This window comes from Haemaphysalis longicornis, unplaced genomic scaffold, assembly GCF_048455015.1.
Source record: "Haemaphysalis longicornis isolate Haplotype H1 unplaced genomic scaffold, Haemaphysalis longicornis Haplotype H1 scaffold_2, whole genome shotgun sequence".
Lineage (NCBI taxonomy): Eukaryota > Metazoa > Arthropoda > Arachnida > Ixodida > Ixodidae > Haemaphysalis > Haemaphysalis longicornis.
In genome coordinates, this window is record NW_027526295.1 from 101987248 (window position 1) to 102008074 (window position 20827).

Genomic DNA, 20827 nt, shown 5'->3' on the forward strand with positions numbered 1-20827 from the left:
CGCCTGCGTTTACTCCTGGTTGCCCCAAACGGGTGTTCTTCTTATATTTTTCACTCGGTAGCTTTGCGGAGACCTCGGGGCGGTATTTTACATGTCATGTGCCGCTACTTTACAATTTCACGTGACAAACTGGCTTTTGTCGGTTACGGGTTCACGGGCAGACCCATGTGAGGCTCGTCATCATTTGCATCAGCGGTCATTTCTGGTCTTGCTCTAACGTTGTCTTTCGCTGTTTGCTTCGTGCTCACGCGACAATGTGCCTCTTGATGGTTGCATATGGACGCTAAAGACAGCGCAGACATTTCTAAAAACCGGCTTCATGCATAGCATTCTTTGCTGACTACCTCCACAGCGACAACCGTGTAATCCCGGTACTTTCACAAAAAGGCATAACTATCGCAGTTACGCATTTTTAACCCATTTAATGGTTATAATAACGTAGACGGGTATAACTGGTGGGAGGTAATCTTCGGAAGAAAAATAGACAAATAGGAAGAAATTTATCAAATGAAACCCTCCCCCCCCCCCAAACGAAAACAAACACAAAAAAGCCCCACAAAAAACGACGGACACATGCATAAAAAATTGTGAAAAAGCATCACGCGTTTTCTACATAATTGGCAAACTTAAGTCACTTACTCGATATAACAGTGTATATCTACACCATTGGCGAAAAGAAACAAAGGGAAGCCTCAAACAATCAAAAATCGCCGGGCCATCGCCACTAACGTGAAACCTGGGGAGGGGCGGAGCATGCTGTGTATAAGTGTATTCAAAGATTGTAAGTCTCTCTCTCTTGCCACGCTGCGTGCACTGACGCGCCGGTGGGAGGAGCAATCACGTGCTTGCTGAAGCAGTGGCGCTCTCTCTCTCTCTCTTGCGTTGAACTTATTTTTAAGCAATTAAATGAGAGACAGACTGGCCGTGAGTTGTCTTCGTGTCACACGCCGCAGCGTGCTAAGAAGTATGCTTTACAGGAAAAAACTTGGTTGCTGAAACCAATTTTGAGAGGGAATCTAAGAAATTTCTGTTCAGCGATTAAACCCTGATTATTCCTGTATTTTAAGTTATTTTAAATCATGTTAGTTTATTTTTGAACGAGTTTTATTCATAGTATGCTTGTTTTTCACCATCGCTTGACAACTTGATTTACCGTGATGACAGCAGACGACGGCGACAGGAGACGCCGACAATCCCAGCTCCTAGATTCCTCGCCTGTAAAATAAGTTTAACTATTTTCCTTCTTATAGCCAAATCTGCCTATAAAAAACTCTCGATGAGGGCAAGCGGCAAAAGAATGCCTTAGCATTAGTAAACAATTCTCTAATTTTAAACAGCATGTGCTGTAACTGCACGGAATCTTTCTATTGAAGGAATTGGTAAGGTCGCGCAACACAAATATTGACGAAGGGGTAGTGCACATACACGCACAAACACACAGTTTGGAGTGGACTGTATGCCATGCCGCACGCCGGACGCATCTACCCGCGCGAGGTAGGATGGAGTGGAAGAGCGAGATGAGATTGCGATGTTTGCGTGGAGGCCAGTATTCCATGGACTGAATTTGCTCAAAAACAAACAAGGTACGCACGAAACAAAAGATTGATTGATTGATTGATTGATTGATTGATTGATTGATTGATTGATTGATTGATTGATTGATTGATTGATTGATTGATTGATTGATTGATTGATTGATTGATTGATTGATTGATTGATTGATTGATTGATTGATTGATTGATTGATTGATTGATTGATTGATTGATTGATTGATTGATTGATTGATTGATTGATTGATTGATTGATTGATTGATTGATTGATTGATTGATTGATTGATTGATTGATTGATTGATTGATTGATTGATTGATTGATTGATTGATTGATTGATTGATTGATTGATTGATTGATTGATTGATTGATTGATTGATTGATTGATTGATTGATTGATTGATTGATTGATTGATTGATTGATTGATTGATTGATTGATTGATTGATTGATTGATTGATTGATTGATTGATTGATTGATTGATTGATTGATTGATTGATTGATTGATTGATTGATTGATTGATTGATTGATTGATTGATTGATTGATTGATTGATTGATTGATTGATTGATTGATTGATTGATTGATTGATTGATTGATCGATCGATCGATCGATCGATCGATCGATCGATCGATCGATCGATCGATCGATTGATTGATTGATTGATTGATTGATTGATTGATTGATTGATTGATTGATTGATCGATCGATCGATCGATCGATCGATCGATCGATCGATTGATTGATTGATTGATTGATTGATTGATTGATTGTAAGGTTCAACGCGCCGACGCAATGCAGGTGATGAGGCGCGCCGTAGTGGAAGGCCCCGGATTATTTTGACCACCTGGAGATCTTTAACGCGCGCCGAAATCTCGAACACAAGGTCGTTTTTGCTTTTCGCCTGAAACAAAAGAAAGAAGCACACGCGGATAAGAATGATGCTGAACTCATAGTGCCACGTAAGCGCCCCATGCATTTTACGCAACGTTCATGTTGACTACAACGCCAGCGAGCGGAAATACTCGAGGGAGTCTCTGGGAACCATTTGCACTTTGAAGTGTTTGAAAGTTGGACAGAAGGGAAGAGGATAGAAGGAGAACTTCGCATTAATCAGAATCAAGAACATTACGTCAGGGTGAAGAACCAGTCTTTCATCTGTCAGAGGCGTTAAAAAAAATACCACAACCAGTGGGGAATAGACCCCACGAACGACGCCAGCATACGTAGCGTCTATTCCTTACTCGTTGTGTGCTGTCTTTTTGTTACTGTCTGGGAAGATGAAGTTCTTCCGAGCAGCTAAAATTTCCGTTTTAAATCAAACTGCAGTAAATTCTCGTTATAATCAGGGTGGTGAACTGGAACCGAACCGAACCGAAAACTGAAACCTAAGCGGCATTTTTTTTTTTCGGTTCGACACACTGGTTCTTACCGACTCGTTTTATTCGAAATCTCGTTTTTTTATAAAGTGTTTCATGGTCCCAACACCCGCATCGCATTCTGAGCAAATCATGTTCTCTTTCAACGCATTGTCACTTATAACGAATCCCGTCTTTTTTTTTTCGAGAACTTCGTTATAACGAGGTTACCGCAGTTTTTTGCCACCTGGTGTCCCTAGACGGTCCTGTCTGTAATCGTCACCTCAAGCTGCGCAAAACTGGAACATGAACACGCCAGGGTGTACTGGTATGCCTTCCTCGAACTGATTTGACTTGATTGGTTTGATTGTGGGGTTTAACGCGCCGACGCTACACAAGCGACGAGGCACGCCGTAGTGGAGGGCTCGGGATTAATTTTGACCGCCTTGGGATCTTTAACGTTCGCCGAAATCTCGAACACACGGGCGTTTTTGCTTTTCGCCTCCCACAGAAAAGCGGCCGCCACGCCCAGGAATCGAACCCGCGTCCTCGTGCTCTGCAGTACAACGCCATAGCCACCGAGCCACCACGGCGGGTCCTTCCCCGTACCACTCTAAAACTGGAGAACACAGCCCACAACCGCGCACATAACACCAGACCCTCGACGTCAGTGTGCGTGGAACAATTTTTTATCTCGCCTAAACCGAGAGACAAAGGGGAAGAAGCTGGAAAAAAAAAAAAAAAGGAAGGAGACCGCCGGGCAAGGGGTGAGGGGCAAAGAGAAAGCGTTAATTGATTCCCGCGGGGGGCGCAAACATTAAACTCCGTGCCCCACAGTTACGCGGCGCACGCACCAATCGCGTTTCCCCCAGCGCTGCAATTTCGTGTTTCTTTCTCGCGCGCTAACGAAACACGACACAGGCACGCGCGCCCGCGCTCACAGCGCACCGGGCAGCTGATACGGGGCGCTAGAGAGGGGTGAGAGGGAAAGGGTCGGGGGGAAAAAGAAGAAGCACGGCCGCCGAGGGCTAAACGAGAAGCAGCCACGTCGGCTCTCCTAATTAGGGGTCCCCGGCATTCCGGGCGTCGCCCAAGGCGTCCGGCCCCTGTCGCCGCCGCCGCCGCGGAAACCAGCCACCACCAGGCCTATCCCGCGGGGACAAGGGCCGCCCGCCGACGCCGCCGCTGCTGCGACAGCAACGATGAAACAGGCACGCAACGAGGGAAAGGAAGGTGGAGAAGGGCGTACACGAACGACGTGGAATTCCTTTTTTCTTTTTCCAGGCGTCCGACGGCAGGGAGGAAAGTGGCGAGCTTTTACCTAACGTCGTTATGCCCTATCACATAAAGAACGTTCCTCGACCCCTGGAAACACTGGGCTCTCCTCCCTCGACCCTGGCGACCTTGCCTTTTCGCCCGTTTATATCTCCTACGGCGTTGCGTCTTCTTTCGTAGCTCGGTTGGTTGTACGGCCGAGGTGTGCGCGCCGACCGTACCTCCCTTTTTCCATCCGTGCTTTTTTTTTTTTTTTTTGCCCCAACTTGAATTTTTTTCCGTGGTAACGAAGCGGAGTTGTTATGCGGGAGAAAACTGTGAGCACTCCGTGAGCAGCTGCTTCAATTTAGGCTTTTGTTTGTTGGCGTCTCCGGCGCCGCTTCGAAATCACTTTCTTGTTTTAATCAGAGTGTCTCAATGGAAATAACTAGAGGTAACACCGACACAGGTTCATTTTGTGGGCATGCGGCGCAATCAAAAGGCCAGGTTATAGTGAAGACGCTCATGATTTAGGCCTCATTTATAATATGCACAACCTGCTTCACCGGGAACGTGTCAAATAATTGTATACACACTAAAAATTTTTACGCCCAAAAGGGTGCTTCAGCTTGTCGCCGCAGGAGCACCCTAAAAACTGAATATTTTACGCCCTTTAGGGTGCTTGGATTTTGTCGCCGCAGGAGCACCCTCTGTGAAGCACCCCAGAAGACAGGTGCCTTATAAACACCCTTTTCCGCCTAAAAGTATCCTAGGGTGCTACTTAGCACCCCAATCTGTAGGAGCATCTTCTGCAAAAGCACCCACCTAAAGGGGTACAAAACGGGTGCGTCATCCTCGGTTCACAGGTGCAGCAGGTGTGAGACCACATATTGCACAATATCACACACGATTATGGTATGAAACATTCGTGCTTTCCAAGCTCGGTTCTGTGAGACATTCCATTGAAGCTCAACATCAGCTGATAATTTCCTTGAACTTGTGTCACCGATTGTTAAAACATCAATTTAAAAAGTCAGGAGCCACATCTCAGTACAGTTATAACTTTAGAGGTAGTTGATTACCCAAAACTTCGTAAAAAACCAATTATATGTTCACTTTGCCGAACTGCAGTACACATCCTTCGAGATTCACTGCAGAGCCTAACCATGCTGTGCAGTGAAAGCAATTAGGTGTGCAACACTTCAACCACACAAAACTTCCTTGAACCTTAAAACCCTTGGCTTCTTAGTATTGCATCAAACTTCCAATCAAGGTAGCTACCTGCAATGTTTAGTGCCTTATTCTTGAGCTGAGCAGGAAGGTTCAATATCAAGGAAGACCAAATGCAAAATGTATAGTTTCCTCCGTAATGCGGCTCATAATATAGTTCCCTCCGTACTGCGGCTCATAATCTACTTATAAAAGTTGGGTACCCAAGCCATTTATTTTCGTTTGCATTATTCTTTTTGCTTTACGGAAAAATATTCATATGGTACAGCACTTGCAAGGTTTGGTGGTATTTGGAGTTTTATAAACATACCTTTAGACTAAATGACCCCACATAGCAATAACAAGAACTGCAAACATCACAGAACAATGCATACAAGTTCCCTGGTGAAGCCCATGGTTGAAATGTAATGCCATTGTTCAGAAAACATTATTTTATCATGAGGCTAGCTTGTACATGGTGCCTTGCATTATGTCCCTGCCAGTGGATGTGGGGTCATTTGTCACTGTTGCAAATGAAAAGCCAACCGCCAGGGCCCATTAGTTTTGGCTAGTATTACGAGGTGCCTCACGGTAAGCATTCTACGTCGATAGACTTTTTTAGAGTTGACTAGAACTGAAATCAGCAAAAGATTCTCTACAAAACATTCATTCTATCCGCAGCTTTAGGGTTTGCTAATTTCCATAGTTGGGTTTCTTCTGCCTTTCTTAACAACATTTTTCTTTTGATAAGAAGGTGCACAACCAAAAGCAAAAAGCTTTTCTGTAAACCTTTGGTAGCTATATAATTGTTACAAAATATTTTACTCTAAATATGGCAGCTTAAACTGAGAATATTTGCATTTAAAAACATTAAAATAAGTTTAAATTGATCATAAATTTTTAGCTGTTTTTACGCAAAACTGTACATGGGATATGAAGTGCACCACAAGGAGGGCTTTGGATTAGCTTTAGCAAATTTGGGACATTTAAGGTGCACTGAAATCTCTACACATGCGCTTTTTCACTTTCTGTATCCACCAGGAAAATGGCTGCCAATTTAGACAGCGATTCTAAATAGTAGTTGACGTGCATTTTAAAATAATCACAAACATTATAGCCACAAAATTAATTTTTCCAAGTTGTAGACATTGCCCGTTACACCAGACATTGGACTACACTGTCAAGAGCTTTGACATCTACAATGACGTCTACAAAGCAGGCTTATACTGGTAGAATGTTTCATACCATAATTACTGTGTGTTCAGAGCTCACGTGTGAAGTATGGATACTGCTGCTTCAGCAAGAACCGAGGATGAGCACCCTTCCTGGTTCTGAAAAAAAATAACAGAGGAAATGCCTTAAGCAGGATTCTGAAACGGGGTTGAATGAAACAAGAATGAACAAGAAATTCTTTCAAAACATGTAAAGCAATGCAAACAAATATTTATTTCAACTTATTTCTACAAAAGACCACCTCATGAAGACTGGTGGTGGGGTATTGGCTCAACAAAAAAGCAGAGAGCACTTATACAAATGCTACAGGGAGCCTTCGCAGCCAACAATTGTTTGAACACACCTAAACTAATCACTGTTCAACAAACTCATAAAAAATGTTTGAATGCATAAAAAACCAGTGGTAAACACAGGAAACAGTTAAAACAGAATGACGGCACAAGTTTGTCCCGTCGTTCTCTTCTGTGTCCTGGGTTTTCCTATGGTTTTTCATCCATTCAAACATGTACCAGCTAGCCCAGTCCAACGCCTTGGTATCATAAAAATATGGATAGTCAATCCTTACACAAAGTTGAAAAAAAAAGAAAGTATAAAGTAGGTGACAAAATTAAAACGACAGCAAATTGGTTGGCTTTTAATTTTAAATGATAATATAAAAAATAATGGCATGAATGAAAGTGAGCAGCATGCGAAGTACCTTGTTGCTAGCCCGACATTCCACTTTGAAGCAAAATGTCCGCTTTCAACACTACATAGGCTAAACATGCAATGAGGCATTCCTTTAGGCACACAAAATATACCATAATTGTTAAAAAAGCTACGAATTAGTTGAAAAAACCTGACCACAACAAATTGGAATTAGTGACTAGATACAGTTTCAGAAATACACAGCGACATCATATAAAAATATATGGTTCCGATACAAAGATTGATCATAACAAAAATTCAGGACATTTATCAGACTGGCATCAATGTGCAAAGCAGCTTAATGAAGGAAGACGGTCTTCACTAAAAACATGTTAATATTGGGAGCTCATGTGCTTCCCTGCAAGTTGGGTGTGTAAACCCACTGACATCTTAACTAACCCGCCTGAATCATCACTTGATAGACATTGAGGAATTTTACGAATTGGTTTATTGTAGCCAGCTGTCTAGTTTATTTCCCTATTTTTCTTGGCATTTCGTGTCTAATTCTAAATTTGGTGACTAGATAGCTTTTACTATGGTCATGCACTGGTGACAACGAATATTTGATTTTACTTTAAAAAAATTTCAGTTTTGTTTTATTGCTCACCAGCCAACGATCTGAAATATCGGAGGTGCTTAAAACGTATGTTGGCATTTCCTTCCTGCAGTGTAGTACAACTAATCATGACTTTTACCATAATTTGTTCACAAATCGTAATATGTGGAAAGTATTCAGCTTAATGAAAATGTCATTTCAGAAGCATGCACAATCAACAAGGCCTCAATGACTCTCATGACGTGGTCCACTTGTTTCTGTCACAAATAACCTGAGTGCAGACACATTCCACCGAAGACGAAGGTAACATGCCCTCTTGGGTGATGAATATTTAAAAAGCCTTACGAGTAAATTTGCTGCTGAGCACGTGAAATTGTGGCATTAAAACAAAAGATCCCTCTGCGGCATCTTTCACTTGGAGGAGCGCTTGACCACAAACTTTGAGAAGCTGGAAAATGCTCCATGAACCGCTCCAGCCAGCAGAAACGATGCAGGACACAAGTTGGTAGGTGGACCGTTGGCATCCTGCGATTGTGAAGATATTTCTGTTTAGTAGATGCTCTTCTTTTTGTACCACTGTTTATTTCACCTTTAACAAGCAGCTGAACTCCTTAACGTTTGCATAATAAAATGCTGCAATGCGGAACAGTTAGCAGGGTTACCTCAATTTTGCTTTTCTACGAATTAACACAATGTAGGTAATCTGCACACAACTACAATCAAACTACAATTTTCACCTACTTCACTGCTAACATCAGCGTTTGACTGCTCAAGCACAAATACAGGTTAGACATGTGAGCAATCTGCTAAACGTATCCCCACAAACTGAACAATCAGGCATCAGAAATCGGCAAGGAAGGAGGTGTCACGTTTAAATGGCACTTTTTTTGTTCAAAACATAAACAATACCTGGAAGCTTGAAGCGTGAGAGGGGGTCTTTCACGCTGACAATGTCAGAACTTAGCTTGCTAGTGGGCACCTGCACGATGTGCACAATGTGTTTCTTGAAAATGCGTGCGAAAGTTTGATTGATGTGTAGGACGAGAATTGCAGCACGTTTTGACACAGGCCTTGTGGACGCTTCTGCCTGCTAATGTCAATGTGGATTCTTGCTAGTCGCCCTCTTCGCTTCTTTCTGAATATAATGCTTTAGGCATTATATTCAGGACAACGACTGCATCAAAACGTGCAGCAATTACCTACGTCCCACACATCGGTGAAACTCTCGCACACATTTTCAAGACACGCAGTGCATACATTGTGTATGTGCCCACTAGCAAGCTGCGTTCTGACATTGTCAGCGTGAGAGACCCCCTCTCACGCTCCAAGCTTCCGGGTATTGTTTATTAGATTCCATGCGCTGAATGCAAATCAGTGTACATTGGCGAAACGGGCAATCTGCACAGAAGATTAATGCAGCACTGGAACGAAGTGAACAAGGGCCATGCAAAAACAAGTCCACTGGCAGAGCACCGTGAGAGGACGGGACACGTGGTCGACTGGAACAAGGCAAAATTACTGACAACTGAGTGCAATCTATCTTCTCGATTACTGCTCGAGTCCCTCATTGTTCAGACGACGCCCAACATTATCAACATAATGGATGGCAATCTGCACCATATCTATGCAAACTCATTGCGCCCCGTAATGCCCAATATATAGCTTCGTTTTCCACGACACATGCTCACCGTGAACAAGCAACAAACCGTTAAATGGCTTTCTTGACTTGGTCAGTGACCTACGTTTCATCACTGCAATAATGCTTTTACCTGCCTACACGGCATTCCGTCAAACACTGGACTACACCACATGAGCCATTGGCGTTCTTAACCTGCACCAGAGTATATAATCTTTCACTACTGCTATAAGATAGACCCATAAACGCACTTCAATATGGCCTTTATATTTAGCTCTTGGAAACATTATGTATAATTTTACCTTTAAGTTGCACCTGCTACAGCAGCTGGTACTATACCAAAAACATGAGAAAAAAAACGGTGGTTTAACACGCCAAAGCTACACTTGGGATATGGGGAGCACTGTAGGGGAAGGCTTCGCATTAATTTTGACCATCTGGGTATTTTTGTGCGCATCGAAATCTCCAAACACGGGCGTCTTTACGTGTTGCCTCCATCTGAAAAGCGGCTACACCAAGTGGTATCTAACCGACATTCGCCTCCACAGCACACCACCCTAGCCACGGCAGTGGGTTAAACATAAGAAATAAAGCGAGTTTTGGAGTGCAAATGAAAATATTAATCACACGTCTTATTTTCCCAATCGATGTACCTTTTGAAATCCACCATGCAATCCCCCCTCCCCTACCGGCCTACCAAAACACCTTTGTCTCAAGAGGTAATCAGGCTGTTGTTAATGAAGTAAGTATTTACAATCCGAGACTTGCCACCGTTAAAGTCATGCACTTTGTTTTAGAGATAAGCGACATTAGCCATTTGCAGCACCAGGAGTTAATTGCGTTAAGATCAGATTGAAAGCATTGACGGTAGTAGTTGAAAGAAATTGTGTGATAAATTACAACATCATCTGCAAATAGACCTACATGGGAGGATATGCAACATGGAAGATAGACCAAGCAACCTGCCTGGGGGGACAACAAAGTGGCACGAGCAAAAGAAGTATATAGTTATTAGAAGTAAACTGCATTTGAGAAGAATGAAAATCTTTTGCTCAAGTGAGGACATTAGGGTGAAGTTTGAGAAGTAGTCTGTGGTGTGCAATGTGATTGAATGCTTTAGAAAAATCGAGAAAAACTACCGCAGTTTGTAAGCCTGTGTCAATGGATCAATGTAGATCGTGAACAAATCCTGAAAGTTGTGTTTCTCAAGTAACCCTTGTGAAAACCGTGGTGATACTCGAATGTGATATTGTGATTTTATAAATAATTAGCGACCTGAGAGTGGATGAAATGTTTCCTGACCTTGCATATGGTGCTTGTTAGGGAAATTTAATGGTGAAGTACCGTCTCCTGATTTAAAGACTGGTGCTACCTCGACTATCTTCCAACCATTGAGATTAGTGCCTGTCATGAGAGACTGCGAAAAAAGCGCTGTCAGAATTCTACAGACTGCGGGATGTACTTTTCGGTATAGTATGATTATTACCAGTATGATCTGAAGTAGACCAGTTTGTATTGCAAGTTTAAAACCATATCGAAAGATCCTAAATGTTTGCTTGGCTTGATTACATACGAATACTTGCTTCAAAGTCAGTTCAATTTCTCTTCTTGCTCTTTAGTCGTCAGCCCCAGATTCTCTTCAATATCTCTGCTAAGCAATGACACGCTCCATATGCACAGCACTGCTTCATGAAAATGTTTCAAATAATCAGAGGCCACAGCACTGCTAACAGGTATACATCATGGCAAGTTCCACAACATGCAATAACTAACCTGAAAATACATAATCGGTGGGTGCACCGATATGGCAGCAGTGCCTGGACCGATGTGTCGAGCAAATGCGCTGACTTCTGAACGGGTGGTCCAAGCGGCCAGATGATGGATGAATGACCATTCCTGGTGGCAAAGCGTACGGAGCACCAACGAAAGGCCAGGCAGTACTTGGGTACAGCAGGTGCAGTGTCGGTTGGCCAAGGGAGGCCCTGGCAAAGCCTTTGAAACTGGACTGGAAGGCAGCTGACCCAGGACAGCCAGCAGCAGCACCTGCAGGTGCATAATCTGTGAGTGTGCTGACACTTGTTGAAATACAAGAAGAGCACACACAAAGCACGAATGCTTACATCAAGTAGATTTTTAATCGTTTAAAGACAGTAACCTCCAAGGCACTAATAAGAACATTCCCGGAACACCCCAAGTGAAATTTAGGTCACAGTAAGAATGTATTTATTAGACCCGCAGGTACTGTGAGTGGGGTATGCATGATACATGCAAAGCTAGCTACTGAGCTAATTTGCATGGAACGCATGCTAGCAGCTCATCTGTATCCCTTGCTTTCAATCGGAACTGGTGTGTGATAGTTGAGGCTCCTCCATTTCAATGTCTGACTTGTATCTGCACGTTCAATTCTCCAATATAAATCGAGTTGAGTGAGTGCCTACAGCTTTCTTGTTAGTCTCTGTATGGCCCGCGGTTTTGCGAAAATGAGAACTTGCGAATTGGCTCAATTTTCTGCACTAATTTATACAATACATATGCCTCTCATATCAAGCCCCAGACTTCCCGAGAGCTACTCTGACAGAATCGGCAGGCGCCTCGTAGGCGTTGTGAAATCTCCCCCACTACCCCGAGACTATGCTAACTCCCTGCGAGGCCACATGCGCGCATTTCACCTTCAATTTGCACGTATGTGAATTCTATACCTCTATGAACTCTCAGACGGGCGTCGTCATATTCGTGCCGGACTCGTGAAACTCGGCAACGTAAATTACCGCACTCGCTCGCTGGCGCGCGGCCCGAACTCTCTCACCGTTTCCGGCCCTTGCATACTATTTTCTCCACCTTGCACTTTGTAAATTCTCATGTTTAACTACACCTCGTGCGCCCTCATCTCTTGCCTGCTTTTCTTCCAGCACAACTCCGTCAGCACCCGGTCGACGCGTACGCTGTCGGGGCGCGTTGGCGAGCGAGTACGGCAATTTCGCTGTTGTCGAGCTTCACGAGAACAGCACACATATCGCGGCCCGAAGACCGCGAGGCGTACGGTCGTCGGTCTCGCGAGCGCAATAGCTGCGAAGCGCACTGCACGGAATTCGTGAAGGGGGGGGGGGGGGGGGGGGGGGGAGACGCCAGCCATGGAATCACGTGTACGCGTTTTCACATGCACTTCCAGGGAACCTCCTGTTCATGTTATTTCTTGGTATACCGCGGGTATTCACGAGGGAGGACTAATCACAGCGTTGTGCCACTCACGCGAAATTGCGACTGCGATCTGCAACCGCAAAGGCACTGTTTGAGAGACACATAAACAAACGCCCCGGTGTTAAAGAGCCTTGCGTGATGTGAAATTATTAGCAGCCGTGTACCATAGCGCGAGCATCGTAGTCAAGGTCTAGCTTCAGCGTAAATTGATGCTGTCTTCTGCGGAAACGGTGGACTGGGCGCCAAACAAGTATACTAACTCACGTAGGCTCTCAGAGCAAACGAGATGGGGGTCTAGCGAATTACTGACCCATAAACACCAGAACTCGTTCCAACCAAATACAGAATAATAAAAAATGCGTACTTACCCGAGCAAAAACGATGTTTCCAACGTAAAATTCTCCTTCACTGTCGTCTTCATCTCGCGGACACACGAACACGCTTTGTTCTGATGCAATGTCATCCACTTTTGACGCGCAGTATTTTATCCGGCGATGATCGTTCTTCCGGGGTCCCCATGTTCAACACACGCGTAGGTTAGAAGGGTAGACATCACCCATAAAGCTTCTATAACTATGATTTAAGCTTGAAATAGATAAAACAGATTAAATCACGCCACCAACCACTCGGCACAAAACGCCATGAAAAAACACACACAAAAGTGAGAGATAGTTGCCAGACTTCAAATGCAGCACCTCTATGTTTGACGAAAATTGTGTTACTACTGTAATGTTGGTAATTATCTTTCTGCTTTCAAAGTCTGAAATGTGTTTATAATTTAAATTTAAGGTTTTTAAACACAAAAAGTGAATACACATAAAGTAATTGACATATATACTGATATTGTAAAGAGGTTTGACGTTTGTTTTGGTTTTGTTTTCACGGCGGGCTTCTCAAGAGAGAACGTGCGAGAAAACGAGCTACTTTGGGTTTAGGAAGAGGGCGGTAAATGTCGGCGTGATAGAAAGCAAGGAACAGGTGCTTACCCTGGTCGTTAAAAAAGGAGCTAATGAAACCCTCACGTAAAAAAAAAAAAAAAAAAAAAAAAACACGTTCGACGAGGAATCGAACCATTGACCTACAAAACAGTAAACGGACGCGTTAACAAACAGCTATGTCGGCGGGCGGTGTTCGAGACGCCTAAAACAACTATATACTTACGTAAGTTGTCAACGAATATTGTTGCTTGTGTCTAGTCATCGCCTCCTTTAACGATGGTCTAGTTTATGCTGCATTTTTGAAATTCTGGCTGTCCTAACGCTTGTTTCTCACGCACCGGTCTTGCAGACGAGGCCGCATTGCTAGCGCTGCAAGCGATTGAGCCAAAGCTCCATTATTTGACTCAAGAAAAGCTATCGCAGTCAACCCGACCTTTTCTGCGAAAGCCACGGCAGCCACGAAATAAATGGAATGTGCCGTTAGAATTATGGCGTTGATAACGCTTGTTTGACCGGCACCGTCTTGCAGACAAGCAACGTCGCTCTAATACTACAAGCGATGTCACTCCTGGCATGTCAGGCGCATCAAACCCATCGTGTAAAACGACTGCTAACAGTGCGAAAACCTCTGAGTTTGTAACAAGGGGGGATTTGCGGTGGCGGCGACGTAATAGGTACAGCAAGCAGGTAGGCAGAACAGCAGCGTAGGGTTACAACCTTTCCCCGAAAAAAAAAACGGGCCTTCCGGGGGGGGATTGTGTTGAAAAAAGACGCCATGTTTTTTAACATGCAGTGCCATTTATTGTAGTGTTTTCTTAGAGAGAAATCAACATAACGTTTGTACTGAAAGTGATTGAGAGCTTGGTTAATCGCTCTGCATGTGCTTCACTGAAAAGTAACCGCAATTGCTGACCGCGGCGGTAGAATTTCGTTATTTTGTTCTTCGCTTAGGTCCCCCTCCATCTGAGGCAGCGCGCTCGCCCGCGTATTTTCTCTGCTCGCGTGTCTTTGCGCAGCTTGTCGACATAGGCGTGCGCAGAGTTCTCAATTTGGGGGGGCAAAGTCTTACCGCTGCGCCCCCCCCCCCCCCAGAGCAACTCCCGACCTCTTCTCACTGAAGGCCTTGCGGTGCGAACGCAGTGCAAAGAGGGATGGTTATAAAATTTTTATTTCAATGTGATGGAATTGCAACACACACAAAATATTTATGAGCAGAAATTTTACTTTCAAGTGTTACATCGGCAAGGCATGGGGCAAATTTGGCGCCCCCTTCAGATGATTAGGGGGGGCGGCCACCCCCCCTGCCCCCCCTGTGCGCACGCCTATGCTTTTCGACACGTATTTATTGTCTTAGTTGTTGAATTGACGCTTATAAAACGCCAAAACGGGCATAATCACGGCACAAAAGCCAAAAAACCGGCTGATGACGGCTGGTTTTAGATATGGACCGGCATCCGGCCCGCTGTTTAAAAAACCGGTCGGGCCGGTCCAAAACCAGGAAGGTGGCAACCCTACGGCAGCGACGAGCGACAATGATTTTACACGAGCGCCCCCGTCGGCCTGCGCAAAAAAGGAAGATAGAACCCCTGCATACACGCCCTCGAAGAAAGCTGTACAGCCGATTCAGTTTGTTGTGGACGAAGAGCAACCGAGGCTGCAGCCACAAACGATTGCGCTTGCTGTGGTATGAGCCAAAGCATATCTTCACATAGTTATGTTATCGTCCGTCTGACTGTTACTTACTGAAGGGAAAATTCAGAACACAAACGTTGACGTCTAGCGTCTATGCCAGACATAGACGCTGCTGTTTAGGCCCTAAAAACCACCTTCAGGGCGTCTGTCGGTTCTGTCTGATGGCGCGCTCGCGCCGCTAATTACGAACGAGGCGTCTGTTGGCGTTGACTTATCGTGTTGGCGAGCCGGTAAACGCCATCACGGTTAAACTCCCTGTTGGAAGACTACGCTGTTGGGACGATAGAGTGCCGACAGAGCTTCTTATTGGCCCCACAAACGCCATCAAGGTTAAACTCCCTGTTGGAAGACTAGGCTATTGGAACGATAGAGTGCCGACAGAACTTCGTATTGGCCCCACAGGCGTGCTGTGAGCCCAACAAGAAAGTCTTGTTGGAATTTTTGCCCGGGGCATAATAATACGGGAAGAAATTCTTAGGTAAATTCGATTTCGTTGAGGACACCGATGCCTCGCGTAAAAGTTTTATTTATAGGACTACAAGAGGCATTTTGTAGCCTTTCCTTCCCGTGCACCCAGACATCGAAACGAACCTTGTGATACACTCGAAGCAGTAGATTAGTGCAGAGTGGAATTTAAACATTCAGCACGTTTTGTTCAATTTACGAACAGCAATTTTAGAGCCTTTCCCCTGGTCTATGTGGAGAGTTCATATTTATTCTCTCAACGGGCGGTGAAATAGCGCAATGTGCGGTTTAAACATTCAGCCTGTTTTTGTGCAATTTTGCATGCTTGCATTCACACACCGTTCTTTTAGGCACCCTAACGATAAGGTGCCGTGGTAACACCCCAATCGAGAAGAAATACTTTTTAGCACCCCTTTAACGGTCGTAGCACCCTATGAAACTGTTGATTACACCCCTGAATTTTGGCACCCTCGAGGTGGGGTGCCCGAGCAATCTTTGGGTGCTTGAAAGGTGCAAAAAGGGTGCAAAATGTTCAGTACACCCTCCTTGCACCTTAAAGGGTGTAAAAATGTTAAGATTTACACCCCTTAATATGTGGCACCCTCATGATTGGGTGCCGGAGCAATGTTTTAGTCCTTAAAAGGTGCAAAAAGGGTGCAAAATGTTGAGTGCACCCTTTTAGCACCTTTAAGGGTGTTAAAAAGTTTAGTGTGTACGAATAATTTTAAATGTTGACGCAGACTGTGTCCCATTCATCATGACACAATCTGTAAAGATTACGCCACTTCGGCTTTTCTCGCAGTAGAACGTTCGGTACGGACATAGACGAATGAAACTCGAACCCGAAAATATGAACCAGAACACACTAATAGCGCGATTTTTTGTTTCCGTGCAAGGAAAATAATAGCGCGACTTTATTACAATAACAAAGATTGAAAACGTGTCTTTCCAAATATACCAGTAGCGAGCCATTATTTTATCTCCATTATCCATATTCTGTGATTTTGCGTCTTCTGCGTATATTTTTGTGTTCTCGTTTCATTAGTTCGTGACTGTACATTTCGGCGCTAGGACAACTGGGCGAAAGAAGCGTTTGACACCGTCACCCTCTGAGCGTTATCACTAAACGTCAGAGCATGTATCGTTCAGTGGGTAGCATTTTAACCCTCATAATACGCTAGCCGTAAAGTAGCACTATAACGCACCCGTATTTATTCCGTAACTGCTCCCTTATCTATATGATTCACAGTGCCCTATAACACTCCGGGGCTCAAGGCCGGACTATCTCGCTTATGACGCTCGTAACTGTTCCATTTAAGTCTGCCGGAAAGTACGGTAAGCGATGACGCGTGCAAAGTGTTATCTTCATCTGATCTGACACTGATCGTTCCGGACCTTATCCCAGCTTGCGTGTCTGCACACGCCCCCCTTCACGGTGCGATGTTTCGCTTTATTCGGCGTACATAAACCCTGCAATACTTTGACCAACCTTTCTGAATATCAGAAATGCTTTCAGAACGCTGTCAACACGGGACACGGTACTTACAAAGTGCCGAAGTCAAACATTACTCCTCTACACCTACCAGCAGATAACTTAGCAGCTTGCTCAAAATAGTTCCCGTTCTTTTTCGGCCTAACGATTGTTTGCCCATTTGAGTGAAGTCATTACGGCTGTATCGCGGCTATTGACCGGTTTCCTTTGACTCACGGCAGTAAACACATTCGGCGGCTACTTTCAAGAAAGTCCCATTAAAGGCGAAGTAGAAACTGGAAGAGGTGTGTGCGCGACAAGCGAATAACGCAGTGCTTCTCTGTGCAGGCGATAACTGTAGCGTTCAAAGGGCTTCCAGGCACAAGCGAAAGAGCAACGGAAGCTTTTGTGGTCACGGCTGCAGGGTACCTTTAAAGTCTCAACGTCTGCCATTCATTTGGAGGTTTGCAACCATCATAAGCTAAAAAAAAGAAAACAGAATGCAAAGTACAAATGATGAATTTTCAGAAGACGGTCCTTCCAAAATACGGGTTGGCTGCTACGCAAGTAACGAAAAACACAAGCGGCATACCCCCTTGTAAGAATGCTAACGAACGGTTTTGACTTTACTTCGAACCTCAACTTGGGCTGCCCGAGCGAAATACATAGATTAGAGGGTTAACCACGCGCCTTCGGAAATGGTGACTGTTCGAAGGGTATGAGCATAATTATTTCCGGAAATCAAACGTTAACCCCCCCCCCTTTTTAGGACTTCATAGATTGAAAAATTATGGGCAAATTTCTGCCAAGAAATTGCGTTGCATACTGGCTTAAGTTGGATGTGCTATGTTGATTTGTTTGTGTGCAGCACAAACAAATCAACATAGCACATCCAACTTAAGCCAGTGGTGCGCAACTTCCATTTTTTTCACCATTGGTATTTTCAAGTGTGCTTGCTCGTTCCCGAAAAGGTCTTAGCGGCCTGGGGCCAATACGATGGTGATTTCGGTGTCTCCTGGAAACTTTTGGAGTACGGGTAGAACCTTGGTGTTCATCCGTATTGGGAGTGGAGTCTGTGATTCTCGTGACATGTGATTGGCTGCGATGAGTCGCGGTGGCATGGGCCATGCGCATAGGTGACCGGTAAAAAGCGCTAAGACTCATGGGTACATTGTTTTCTTCCGCGGAGGGACCCCACTTCAGGTTCGGGAGCTCTCCTGGCCTCCCGTACGCCGTCGGCTTTCACGCGCGTGTGTGCTTCTTGTTTATCTGTTTCCACCGGGGAAAAAAACGCTCATGCATAGGGAATTCCATAAATAACAACGATTGACCCCACTAGTGGTTTATCTGACAGCTAAGCACCCTGTGACAAATAAACAACACGCACACACGCGCCTGAAAGCCGCCGGCGTACGGGACGACAGGAGAGATCTCGAACCGGAAGTCGCGGGAGCAGACGACGTACCCGTGAGCCTTCGCGCTTTTTACCGGTCGCCTATTGCCTCTGCGCCGGCAACGGGTAGGTGGTATGAGGCCGCATCGGGGATGTCTCCTTTCACGGTGAGAACTGCTAAAGTTGTTCTCGGCGCTGATGATTCGGTGCGACGTCGGTGCATCTTGTTTGTGGGTCTTCTGCACATTTATTGGTGAGGTGTAGAACCCTCGCGTCACGTCGTCCCTTGCTGATGGTCGGGTGCATGGGTTTGGGAAGAGGTGCAACTTTTATTTAGGCGGGTGTGCATGCTTGGTGGGAGCGGTTGTGCGACGTCGTATAATTCAAATGGGGTCTTGGGATGCCCTTGGGCCGGTGGGTGCTAGAACGAGTGCAGGTAGTTGGGGTGCTTGCCAGGCTTCTATAAACTCCGAGTGGACGTTGTGTAGCCACGGCTGTAGGTAGTTTTCGCTTCGCGTGTATATAGGGGGAGAGTCCCATGTCTGACGTGTAGGTTTTGCTTATAAGCGAATTACATTGGTTGCTCTCTTGACGGTTCATGGCCTCAATCATAGCGCTAAATACGAGGGTTATAGTATAATGCAGCATGTGTCGTAATCCTTGCGGCCAAATGTTCTGCAATTATTTTTTTTTAATTGTAACCACATGTAAGAACCACATCTAACCACATGATAACCACATGCCGACACAGAGGTGCTGGGCGAGTACACGTTTCACGTCGAAATTGTTGAAGGGTTCTCCTGCAATAAACATTTCGAGAACCTTTTCAGATGTAGTGAATTCGAAGCAATTAGTTTCCAGCTGCCGAACGCTTCCTTTTATTACCATCATTACGATTTATTTATCCCTTTTCTTTCTTCGGTAATGTCATTGAGAGTCTTGGCCAATATATCTTTCAGGTCCTATATCTAGGCTTAACGTTGCGTAGCCGTAACTCTAACCCTTACGATGTACCAACCATAGAGATTTATACTAATATATGCTAGAGGGGACACTGGCGCTGCAATCGTTCAACCACCGTGGGGCTGATTGTGTGACGTAGACTCATGATTTTCGAACTAGCCACAACTCGAGGCTTGGCGGTTGTTACGTGCACTTGGCTTCGGATTTTTCTGCGCCATCAGTTTTGATTTCGGCGTCGAAAGCATCCAGGGCTCGACCCGGGGCAAAATTGCTGTTAGCGCCCGATTTCGGTGGCTGTAATTATCAAATACCGATCGGCTGGAATGAAGTGAATGCGGAAAGCAGTAGCATCGCCGTGTAGCCCTAGTCATATTCTACGGCATTTCTGAAAAGGTACGCGAACTGTAAATTCCGCACAAGGTAGATGGTACGAGCACGCTATTCTATCCTAGTCCTTTTCATGACAACCCTTGCGAGAATAACTCGAAAGCGATAACGGCTAAGCCAAATAAAAAAAATGGCAGCATCTCCACTCCCTGGATGATGGCGAGGGTGCGGAGTACGGGGACTCGAAATGACATCCAAGTTTGGCCCCTAGTGACATCCGATTTGCGCCCCGACCATCATTCGATTTGAGCCGTGAGTTGCACCTTGATTATTCCCTAAATGAAACTGCAACTCACGGCTCAAATCAAATTTCGCTTGATTTTCGCTTGATCGGGGTGTGCGCAGGGATGAACGCGGACGAACATTGGGATGTCCTAAGGTAATCCGCACCGTTACAGGCGAGGGAGTCAAGTGTCAAGTGGGTCAACTGGGTGACGACGCCGGTGAAGTACCTTGGTGTTCCCCTTGAGTATTATTCCGACAGTGGCCCTTACTGGAGGAGACAAGCCGTAGAGCTTAGTGAAGAAGTGCAGCTTGCTGGGCCAGTTGGTACATTTTGAAGGTGAAAGAACCAGCGAAATAGACGGAAGACGTAGAAGAGACGAGACAACACACACAGCGTGTGTGTTGTCTCGTCTCTTCTACGTCTTCCGTCTATTTCGCTGGTTCTTTCACCTTCAGCTTAGTGAAAAGGCAGAGAAGTGGAAAGGCGCGAATGTATCCATCTTCGCTCGCGCAACGATTTGCAACCTTTTTATGGCGAGCGAACTTTGGTATGTGTTACAGGTACTTCACTGTTCACTGGAAAACGTCCAAAAGTTACATCGTGTTTTCG

General features: G+C 45.0%; 1 protein-coding gene and 1 long non-coding RNA gene across 2 annotated transcripts in view; one reads left to right on the forward strand and one right to left on the reverse strand.

Annotated features, from left to right (window-relative positions):
• The window catches only part of LOC144169070 (acetylcholinesterase-like), a 295512-nt gene that overhangs the window by 33983 nt on the left and 240702 nt on the right, over positions 1-20827 (forward strand). The window lies entirely within an intron of this gene.
• LOC144169069 (uncharacterized) lies at positions 6844-13794 on the reverse strand. Its single transcript, XR_013322354.1, has 3 exons — positions 13052-13794; positions 11259-11528; positions 6844-8374 (listed from the first exon to the last, which is right to left on the reverse strand). It is a non-coding gene; the product is annotated as an uncharacterized LOC144169069 (long non-coding RNA).